The sequence below is a fragment of the Pseudophryne corroboree genome, chromosome 5, assembly GCF_028390025.1.
Source record: "Pseudophryne corroboree isolate aPseCor3 chromosome 5, aPseCor3.hap2, whole genome shotgun sequence".
NCBI classification, from domain to species: Eukaryota; Metazoa; Chordata; class Amphibia; order Anura; family Myobatrachidae; genus Pseudophryne; species Pseudophryne corroboree.
In genome coordinates, this window is record NC_086448.1 from 587362524 (window position 1) to 587373465 (window position 10942).

Genomic DNA, 10942 nt, shown 5'->3' on the forward strand with positions numbered 1-10942 from the left:
TACCCCATATTTAACAACCAGCATCAGGCTCTGCGCCTGGTCCTGGTGCAAAAAATATTGGCAAAACCAAAAGAATCCTGAAACTTCGCATTCAAGAACACATTAGGAATATAAAGAATAAGGTCCTCACACATGCAGTATCCAGACATTTTCATCAATGCCACAATTCAGATCCGGAGACATTGACATATAAAGGTATCGCTGGGAGAAAGAGGAGGAGACCTCTCCAACCTCCTCTCTAGGAGAGAAATGTTTTGGATCTATGAATTGAATACTCTCCACCCGGATGGCTTCAATGAAGGATACGAGATAGCACCCTTCTTGTAATGTAAGCCATCCCTCCTATACGTACATCTTCGATCCTCCTTCATCTCCATGTATCCTCCCCCCCCTCCCCCTTTTCAGCTCTTCCCCTCATATGCCTTGGGTCTACGGTGACCCTCTGCTTCATCATTACAGCCATATCGCACTGGACATGCCCAATTCCGGCCGATCTTGGAAGCGAAGCAGTGCTGGGCCTGACCAGTACCTGGATGGGTGACCTCCAGGGGAGATCAGGTGCTGTAAAAAAGATGGCATAAAAAAGATGGCATAACCTGAATTACAGGGACATTCCGTTTAGGTGCCTTTCTGCTTTTACCCTAATATCTACCTTTTTCTGATCCTTGCTTTAATATAATCGCACTTTTTTAAAGTAATTAATTCTTGACACCAGCTTGATATATATACTAAGGTCTTTCCCCACGATTCCGCATGACCATTACAATCATACCAGTCTGGAGACGCCCAATACCGTCCGAACTTGGAAGCTAAGCAAGGCTGGGCTCGGCTAGTACAAGGATGGGAGACCCACTTAGAAGACCGGGTGTTGTAAATGTACAGTGAAACTGTGGACAAAACTTATAAATGACCTTTACGATGTTTTCATACTATGAATACCACTATATTCGTATTAATACACCTCCGGGGAGTATACCTCTAATCACGGACTTTGGTCCTAGGGGATCTCCCTTTGTTTTATACCTACTCCTTTTTATGCAATAATATATATGCATGTTACTGTTTCTCTCTTCTTTCCCACTTATAACTGTTATATTTGTCTTTCTATGAGCACAATTCCATAATGTAAACAGTACATCTCTCATCCCAAATTGTTATATAAGTTTTAATATAATCTAATGTGACCTTTATTTATTAACCATTTACTGAACTAATCCCTCCCTGTATCCTTCCTCTGTTTCATATACGATTGGGAGAGGATCAAGCTTATGGATTATATCAACTCATTCAGTATGTCCGCCGCAGGAATTTGACATCCCATTTTTCTATAAGAATGTCCGCCGTGTTCCCAGGCTCCAACAATATGGCTGCCGCAAGATCAAGATGTCTTTTTTCAAGTAAATATGTCCTCCGTGTAACCAAGCAACCGTTCCAGAGGATATCAACAAACACACAAACTTCCGCCGCACGAGACCAACGCAAGCGCATTAGGACACGCCGGATACCGGATGTGGGGCGGATATGACGTCATACAGAGCCCGGACCGGAAGTCCGCGGCTCTGAGCGTCTCTTATGTTTTAAAACATTACCTTCAGCATTTCTCACTCGTTTCCTCTTCTCCTAAGCTCTGACCACTATCTAAAAGCACATGCTATGTAAATATACAGGTTTTAGACAATATCAGAACAATTATGGTAATTAATTACAGGAAGTGATGCGTACATCACTTCCTTTTAATCTGGGTATATAAGTATGATCTGTCTCTGGTTTCAAATCACCCCTTGATGAAGTCCAGATAGGACAAAACGCGTTGGGTGCTTCTCTTTGGTCTAACCTCATCAATAAGTTAAGCTATTTTTTATTCCTCCTTTGTATCCTTATGAATGCCTTATATTCTTTTATGGCTTTTAGAAACTTTTTTTAGTATATTTTTTTATCCGATATACTAAAGTGATACTCCAAAGGTTTTTAAGTTCTATGATACTATGCTCTGTTTTAATTTTTTATTTTTTTATTTTTTAACTTTGTACTTTTTTGGGTCATATATATATCCTTTTATATGAACTTGTGTGATTTTACAACCATTTTTGTGTAGTGCGTTTCATTGCAATAAATTTGTATACTCTTTTTATAATACCATTCTGCTTTTAAGTATTATTTGGCACCGTTGGTCGCTCTTTACCACCTCATCCTTTGTCCACAAAAAATATGGGGGTCGAAAAACTTAAGGGTCCCCCGTATTTTTAACACCAGCACCGGGCTCCACTAGTCAGAGAGATAATGCCACAGCCGGGGGACACTGTTATATTGGTCCCTGTGGCCCTGGCATTAAATCACCAACTAGTCACCCCTGGCTGGGGTACCCTGGAGGAGTTGGGACCCCTTAAATCAAAGGGTCCCCCTCTCCAGCCACCCAAGGACCAGGGGTGAAGCCCAAGGCTGTCCCCCCCATCCATGGGCGGTGGATGGGAGCTGATAGCCTTTTGTGTAAAAAAAATATTGTTTTTTTGTTGCAGAACCACAAGTCCCAGCAAGCCTCCCCCGCAAGCTGGTACTTGGAGAACCACAAGTACCAGCATGCAGAGGGGAAACAAGCCCGCTGGTACCTGTAGTTCTACTACAAAAAAATACCCAAATAAAAACAACACACAGACACTATGAAAGTAAAAGTTTAATCAACATACATGCACACTTACATACATACATACTTACCTATGTTGACATGAAGCACTCAGTCCCGTTGTCCAGTAGAATCTAGGGGTACCTGTAAATAAAATTATACTTACAAAGAATCCGGGGTAGATCGGTCCTCTTCTTAAAAGTTATAAACCACGTACTTGGCAAAATAAAAAAAATGAAAAACCCGGTCCACGCACTGAAAGGGGTTTCATGTTTACACATGGAACCCCTTTCCCTGACTGGTGGGACTCCCCGTGACTGCTGTCAAAGAGGGTCCCTTCAGCCAATCAGGGAGCGCCATGTCATGGTACTCTCCTGATTGGCTGTGCGCTCCTGCCCTGTCAATCAGGAGGAGCGCACTGTGGATACAATGTAGTGCAGCGGCGCTACATTATATCCAATGGTGGGAACTTTGCGGTCTTTGGTAGATCGCGAGGTTAAGTGGGGTCACTCTTGTGGTTGGCCCCACTTAACCTCGCGGTCTACCGCAGACCGCAAAGTTCCCATCATTGGATATAATGAAGCGCCACTGAATGACAGTTAATTTTTTTCTGATTTTTAACTCTTTCACTCCTACCCACTGATAAACATGCACAGATCTCACTGATCCGTGCATGCCTATCAGAATACGATAAAAAAAAGCAGGTCTATTTGAAAACTGCTTTTTTTTACGATTTGTATTTTTTTCATGGCAGTGTTTGGCTATTGCCGGCAGTGATTGTGAATATGAATTTTTAGTAAATTACTGAGTTGTATAAAATAACAGGCGTGTTTGACTGATGGTGTATTCATTCGTCATTTTTTTCTTTGCCTTCCCAAAAAATACGAATGCCCTCATCACTGCCGAGATTTGTGCTTAGTAAATTCCCGAGATGACACTTTGAAGAAAAAACACCAATTCGGTCAAAATCGGGAGCTTAGTAAATATACCCCAAGGTCCATTAGAGTAGTTTTCATCCTGTCCTGGTGTAAATCAATCATAAATCAGTCTATAAAAGAACAGGAACATTCCAGTACTAGTACTGGGCAGTTATATTACTTAGTCAACATCTACAGCACTTTTTAAAAAGCTCAAGTGGTAAAAAGAAGGTGTAATAAAGGGCAGCGGCGAATTTCCCATTAGGCATGTGAGGCACATGCCTAGGGGTGGCACTTGGATGCTTGTGTTGGTACTATCAGCCAAAAAAGTACCAGTAACTGCAAAATATTTCCACTATACTCTACCATACTGTATGTCACCTTGAATGGAGTGTAAACGGGTAGGACATACACATACTGCCCCTGTAAGCTGTCCTACTTAGTTAATATGTATACTTCATTAAAGTGTCATGGTTAGTGGTTTTTTATTATTTTATTAAATTTGTATCATCAAATGTAAAATATAAAAATTCCACAGGTGGGTGGCGGCCATTACTGTTGTGCCTAGGGGCGCCCTGACCCCTAAATACGCCCTTGAAAAAGGACACTCCAAATATAAACACTGTCTGACAATCTTTAATTATGAAGGCAAAAGTCAGTGTCAAAAAAAGTTAAAAAAAATTGCCAACATGCCATAATATGCACACAGGTGGTCATTCTGAGTTGATCGCTCGCTGCCGTTTTTCACAGCGCAGCAAACAGGTTACTACTGCGCATGTGTATGCACCGCAATACGAAAGCGCGTTGTACAGGTACAAAGCGGATCGTTGCTGGGCGATTTAACGAAGAATCCATTCACACAGCCAATCGCAAGGAGATTGACAGGAAGAGTTTGTGGGTGTCAACTGAATGTTTAAAGGGAGTGTTTGGAAAAAACAGGCATGACCAAGCATTTGCAGGGTGGGTGTCTGAGGTCAATTCCAGCACCAAAAAGACTGAAGTGATCACAAGGGCTGAGTAAGTCCAGTGCTACTCAGAAACTGAAAAAACTTTTTGTCCCGCTCGGCTGACACGCGTTCGCACACTTGCAAAGCGAAAATACACTCCCCCGTGGGTGGCGACTATGCATTTGCATGGCTGCTAAAAGTAGCTAGCGAGCGATCAACTCGGAATGACCCCCACAATGGGAAGTAAAGCCTCAGAGCATGGCCTCAGAGGATTTGTGAGTTGTGGTCCTGCTGCTGCTCTTTAATTCTATAGAAAGGTTATTGCAAAAACCATCTAAACACAGGTCAGACATCTTCTGTGTCCTCATATGCATCACCTTTCACTCTGAGTCTAAATGTGTCACCTATAACACAGGCAGCTCAGTGCACAAAAAGAACACCAATGCTAAACAAATTGTGTGTTCACATACTGTTCAGATTCCTGAGGAGAGTCTAAGGGTGTCCACAAGTGTAAGTCTGACATATCTTATTTGCTGTCTCTGAAGTAGCTGGGAGATCAGCTGTCCCTGGGTATGCAAGTGACATGCATGTGACAGTGTTCATGCAATACCATTAGAGATGAGCGTGTTCGGTACTCCGAGAACCGAACCCCCCCGAACTCCATGTGGTTTACACAGGTCCGAGGCAGCCTCGGTTCTTCCCACCTTACTCGGAAAACCCAAACAAGGGAAAACGTCATCATCCCGCTGTCGGATTCTCGCGAGATTCGGATTCCATATAAAGAGCCGTGCGTCGCCGCCATTTTCACTCATGCATTGTAGATTGAGCGGAGAGGACATGGCTACATTCTCTGAGTGGAAAGCTCAATATCAGCTCAATATCAGCTCAATATCAGTGCTGCATTGTGGTGACCAGTATACTACAGTACAATAGTCCATTGCTGCATCTTGCTGCTCCGTGTCAGTTCTAGTATCCTCATCAGTGCTCAATATCTGTGCTCAGTATCAGTGCTGCATTGTGGTGACCAGTATATAATACTACTACAATAGTCCAATTCTGCATCTTGCTGCTCCGTGTCAGTTCTAGTATCCTCATCAGTGCTCAGTATCTGTGCTCAGTATCAGTGCTGCATTGTGGTGACCAGTATATAATACTACTACAGTACAATAGTCCATTGCTGCATCTTGCTGCTCCATGTCAGTTCTAGTATCCTCATCAGTGCTCAATATTTGTGCTCAGTATCAGTGCTGCATTGTGATGAACAGTATATAATACTAGTACAATAGTCCATTGCTGCATCTTGCTGCTCCGTGTCAGTTCTAGTATACTCATCGGTGCTCAATATCTGTGCTCATTATCAGTGCTGCATTGTGGTGACCAGTATACTACAGTACATTACTAAAAATCCAGTGTCTTGTGCTGCATCTTGCTGCTGTAGGGTGCTGTGGTAGTGTCCTGTCACTGTGCATAGGTCATCATCATTCCAGTCACAGTGGAATCTGGTATCTATCTAGTGGTATCTAATTCCAGACATTACTGCCGTCTAATTCCAGATGTATTACTGCCATATAATTCCACACATTAAAAAATAGAGAACAAAAATTTGGAGGGTAAAATAGGGAAAGATCAAGATCCACTTCCACCTAGTGCTGAAGCTGCTGCCACTAGTCATTTCAGAGACGACTCAATGCCATCAACGTTGTCTGCCAAGGCCAATGCCCAATGTCATAGTAGAGAGCATGTAAAATCCAAAAAACAAACGTTCAGTAAAATGACCCAAAAATCTAAATTAAAAGCGTCTGAGGAGAAGCATAAACTTGCCAATATGCCATTTAAAACACGGAGTGGCAAGTAACGGCTGAGACCCTGGCCTATGTTCATGGCTAGTGGTTCAGCTTCACATGAAGCACTCATCCTCCCGCTAGAAAAATGAAAAGAGTTAAACTGGCAAAAGCACAGCAAAGAACTGTGCATTCTTCTAAATCACAAATCCCCAAGGAGAGTCCAATTGTGTCAGTTGCAATGCCTGACCTTCCCAACACTGGACGGGAATAGGTGGCTCCTTCCATCATTTGCATGCCCCCTGAAAGAGCTGGAAGGAGCACCCACAGTCCAGTTACTGATATTTAAATTGAAGATGTCACTGTTGAAGTACACCAGGACGAGGATATAGGTGTTGCTGGCGCTGAGGAGGAAATTGACAAGGAGGATTCTGATGGTAAGGTGGTTTGTTTAAGTCAGGCACCCGGGGAGACATCTGTTGTCCATGGGATGAATAAGGCCATTGACATGCCTGGTCAAAATACAAAAAAAAAACCCACCTCTTTGGTGTGGAATTATTTCAACAGAAATGCGGACAACAGGTGTCAAGCAATGTGTTGCCTTTGTCAAGCTGTAATAAGTAGGGGTAAGGACGGGTGTCGTACGGTATGCCGGCGCTTGGGCTCCCGGCGACCAGCATACCGGTGCTGGGAGCCTTACCCAAGCTCCTGCAAATCACTGCACCAACTCCCTCAATGTCAATTTCCTCCTTAGACAGGAAAGCCAATAGTCCTGCAGGCCATGTCACTGGCAAGTCTGACGAGTCCTCTCCTAACTGGGATTCCTCCGATAGATCCTTGAGTGGAACGCCTACTGCTGCTGTTGTTACTGCTGGTGCTGTTGTTGTTGCTGCTGGGAGTCGATCATCATCCTAGAGGGGAAGTCGGAAGACCACCTGTACTACTTCCAGTAAGCAATTGACTGTCCAACAGTTCTTTGCGAGGAAGATGAAATATCACAGCAATCATCCTGTTGCAAAGCAGATAACTCAGGCCTTGAGAGCTATGTTGGTGTTAGACGTGCATCCGGTATCCGCCGTTAGTTCACAGGGACTTAGAGAATTGCTTGAGGTAGTGTGTCCCCGGTACCAAATACCATCTAGGTTCCACTTCTCTAGGCAGGCGATACCGAGAATGTACACAGACGTCAGAAAAAGAGTCACCAGTGTCCTAAAAAATGCAGTTGTACCCAGCGTATACATACCCACGGACATGTGGACAAGTTGAGCAGGGCAGACTAAGGACTATGGGGGTCATTCCGAGTTGTTCGCTTGTTAGCTGCTTTTAGCAGCATTGCACACGCTAAGCCTACACCTACTGGTAGTGTATCTTAGCTTAGCAGATTTGCTAACGAAAGCTTCGCTAATTTTCTCGTAACGATTACCCGCAGTTTCTGAGTAGCTCCAGACTTACTCAGCCATTGCGACCAGCTCAGTCCTTTTCGTTCCTGGTTTGACGTCACAAACACACCCAGCGTTTGCCCAACCACTCCCCCGTTTCTCCAGCCACTCCTGCATTTTGCAACTGGAACGCCTGTGTTTTTCCGCACACTCCCATAAAACGGCCAGTTTCCGCCAAGAAACACCCACTTCCTGTCAATCACACTACGATCAGCAGAGCGATGAAAAAACTTTGTTACACCGTGAGTAAATTGCCAAACTTTTGTGCTAATTTACTTGGCGCAGGCGCTCTGCGTACATTGCGCATGCGCAGTTTGCAACTAATCACTCCGTAGTAAAAAAAATAAAGAGCGAACAACTCGGAATGACCCCCTATATGACTGTGACAGCCCACTGGGTAGATGTATTGCCTCCCGCAGCAACAGCAGCAGCAGCAGCAACAGCATCTTGCAAACGCCAACTCGTCCATAGGCAGGCTACGCCTTGTATCACCACTTTCCATAAGAGGCACACAGCTGACAACCTCTTACGGAAACTGAGGAACATCATCGCAGATTGGCTTACCGCAGTTGGACTCTCCTGGGGATTTGTGACATCGGACAATGCCACCAATATTGTGCGTGCATTACATGTGAGCAAATTCCAGCACGTCCCATGTTTTGCACATACAATGAATTTGGTGGTGCAGAATTTAAAAAAAAACGACAGGGGCATAATGGAGATGCTGGCACGAAGAATTGCGGATTCATGTGAGGGAAATGGGAGATAAGGATGTCCTCTGCACTAGAAAAATACTGACATTATTGGTTTTGCTGAAAGATTCCCCAAATTTTGTAATTACAAAGAATTTTTATTATTATCATTCATCATAGGGGGTGCTGCCATAGACAATAAGTTATAGAACAACACAAGACAGAAAAGATTGTCTCTTTGTTGGCGCACTTGAAGGAAAGAAGAAATTTTTCGAAATTTTATTCATGTTAAGAGTATATTACGTTAAAATTTAACTTTTACTAATATTATCTTAAAAAGTTGCAATTGAGAAACATAAATGTGAAAAAATATGTGCAATTCGTGTAAATTTTGTGAATAAATTCAATAATATTAACTAATAAAAGCTGATTCACTGTGCCTAAATTTTCTGCTCCATTAATGCATCATAAGTTTTAAATTGGAAAGTAATATGTATTACACAATACCTATATGTGGGGTTGAATAGCATAAGCTTCTCACATAGACAGCAGCAGTAGATGTGAAAAGTGTTTTATTGCTTGAAGGACATACTGGGATAATCACCACAACTATCATTTATTTAGTTTCATTGTTTCAAATTCTACCTAATATATTGTGGTTGTCTGGCCCGGTTGCTACTGACTACTGACACTATTACACCATGATATATATGGTAAAACCACAGATATTTATCCGGGTCTGCTTAATATTGGTGCCTGGATGATATACTATTTATATCACGCCAGTTATGCAATATTGCCCTATATAACCCTTCCCTTATCGGGTGGACACTTTTGCTTACTAATTTTAGGGATGTAATTGTTGTATTGCCAGTACCCTGGTGTGGTCAGCAGCTATATCCCAGAAATTATTGGTATTGAGGGTTACAGAAATATGTCCCTATTACAGTCCTCTTTGCAATGATTTTTAACTATGTCAGTATCAATGAAGATTATAAACAATTATTACACCATCTAATGTGTGTGCAATATACTTATTAATTGCCACTACACATTGTATCAATTGTTTAAAGGGATCCCAATATATGAAATGAAAAAATGCGAGCTCCGCATCTATTAGTAACAGTAGTTATAATAGGATTCCAATAGAGAGCTGTTTATTTTGTACTGAAAAGGCAGCCCAAGTAGCTGCTTTATTCAGATAAGAATATCTTTGCTATAGTGACTTACGCACACCTGACCAATTGGTAAAATAATACTAAAGGTCTATATATAACTCATTACATAAGGGTCAGCATGTCCCGTGTCCCATGCATGCAAAATAGTTGTATTGATCAGATAGATATATCTTTATTGTAGTAACTTGCACACACCTGGCCAGTCGTTGTAGTGATACTGCAAGTCTTTGTATACCATTAATTAAAGATCAGCATGATTAGTAAGTAGCAACTATATAAGAATATATTTGCTATAGTGATTGACGCACACCTGACCAATTGGTAAAATAATACTACAGGTCTCTATATATCTCATTACGTAAGGGTCAGCATGTCCCGTGTCCCATGCGTGCAAAATAGCTGTATTAATCAGATATAAATATCTTTATCGTAGTATACACACAGAGTAGACAATAGAATGTGTCCTAGGCGCTTATGGTATGACTAAACCAAAAATAATATATACAATACGTTCCTTTTAGAGGAAAGATGATCTCAAAGTTGGTTCGCTCAATGGCGAAAAATCGTTATCTCATCCAGTTGAAATATGTCGTGGTTATTCGTACATGTAGGAAGAAATAATGACATGCAATGTATAATATTGTTTATAGTCCAATGTTAACATGAATTGCAGACAAATGGGAATCTTGTGATGTCTTGCGTACCCCACTCACACTGAAATAAGTATTGATGTGTCCATAAAGGTATCTTTCACACAATCATTCTAATGGCATTTAAGATAGACTCCAATTGCTCCTCCATTTGATTACTAAGGGATGATCCTCACATGCCTGTAAATCAGACATCAAGCTTATTGTGTTATGAGAACAAATTTTTCCTAGAATATAATGTGCAAGGCTCAATTGTTACAAGCTCAGGTTACATGAGTTTAAAACGGGGATGTCAGGGTATGTTAACAGATGTTATAGGAACCACTTCAACTCAAAATCGCTGTTAAGACCTTTTGGAATCAGAGTATTATACGTAAAAATGGCCTTCATTTCAGCTTTTGCAAGTTGGGACATTGTGTCCCTATATCTAATATTATTTTTAATATGTTTGATTCCATAGAAACCAACAATATTAGAAACTGTACAATTATGGACTTTTTTGAAATGTGATGAAAGGGAGTGGGTCTCAAGACCCTTTTTAATATTTCTTACATGTTCTCCCATTCTCACCTTCAAGTCTCTTGAGGTTCTTCCAATGTAAAATAGGGAGCAGGTACATTTGATTGCATAAATTACATTTTTGGTGTGACAGGTAATGAAGTCAGTAATTTCGGATAAACCGTATTGTATGAGCTGTAAGAGCCATCGGATAAAGTAT

At 41.7% G+C, this 10942-nt stretch overlaps 2 pseudogenes; both read left to right on the plus strand.

Moving 5' to 3' along the window:
* The first annotated feature begins 451 nt into the window (after nucleotides 1-451).
* LOC134931605 (5S ribosomal RNA) lies at nucleotides 452-570 on the plus strand (annotated as a pseudogene).
* Nucleotides 571-758: 188 nt separating this feature from the next.
* Nucleotides 759-877, plus strand: LOC134930391 (5S ribosomal RNA; annotated as a pseudogene).
* Nucleotides 878-10942: the final 10065 nt, after the last annotated feature.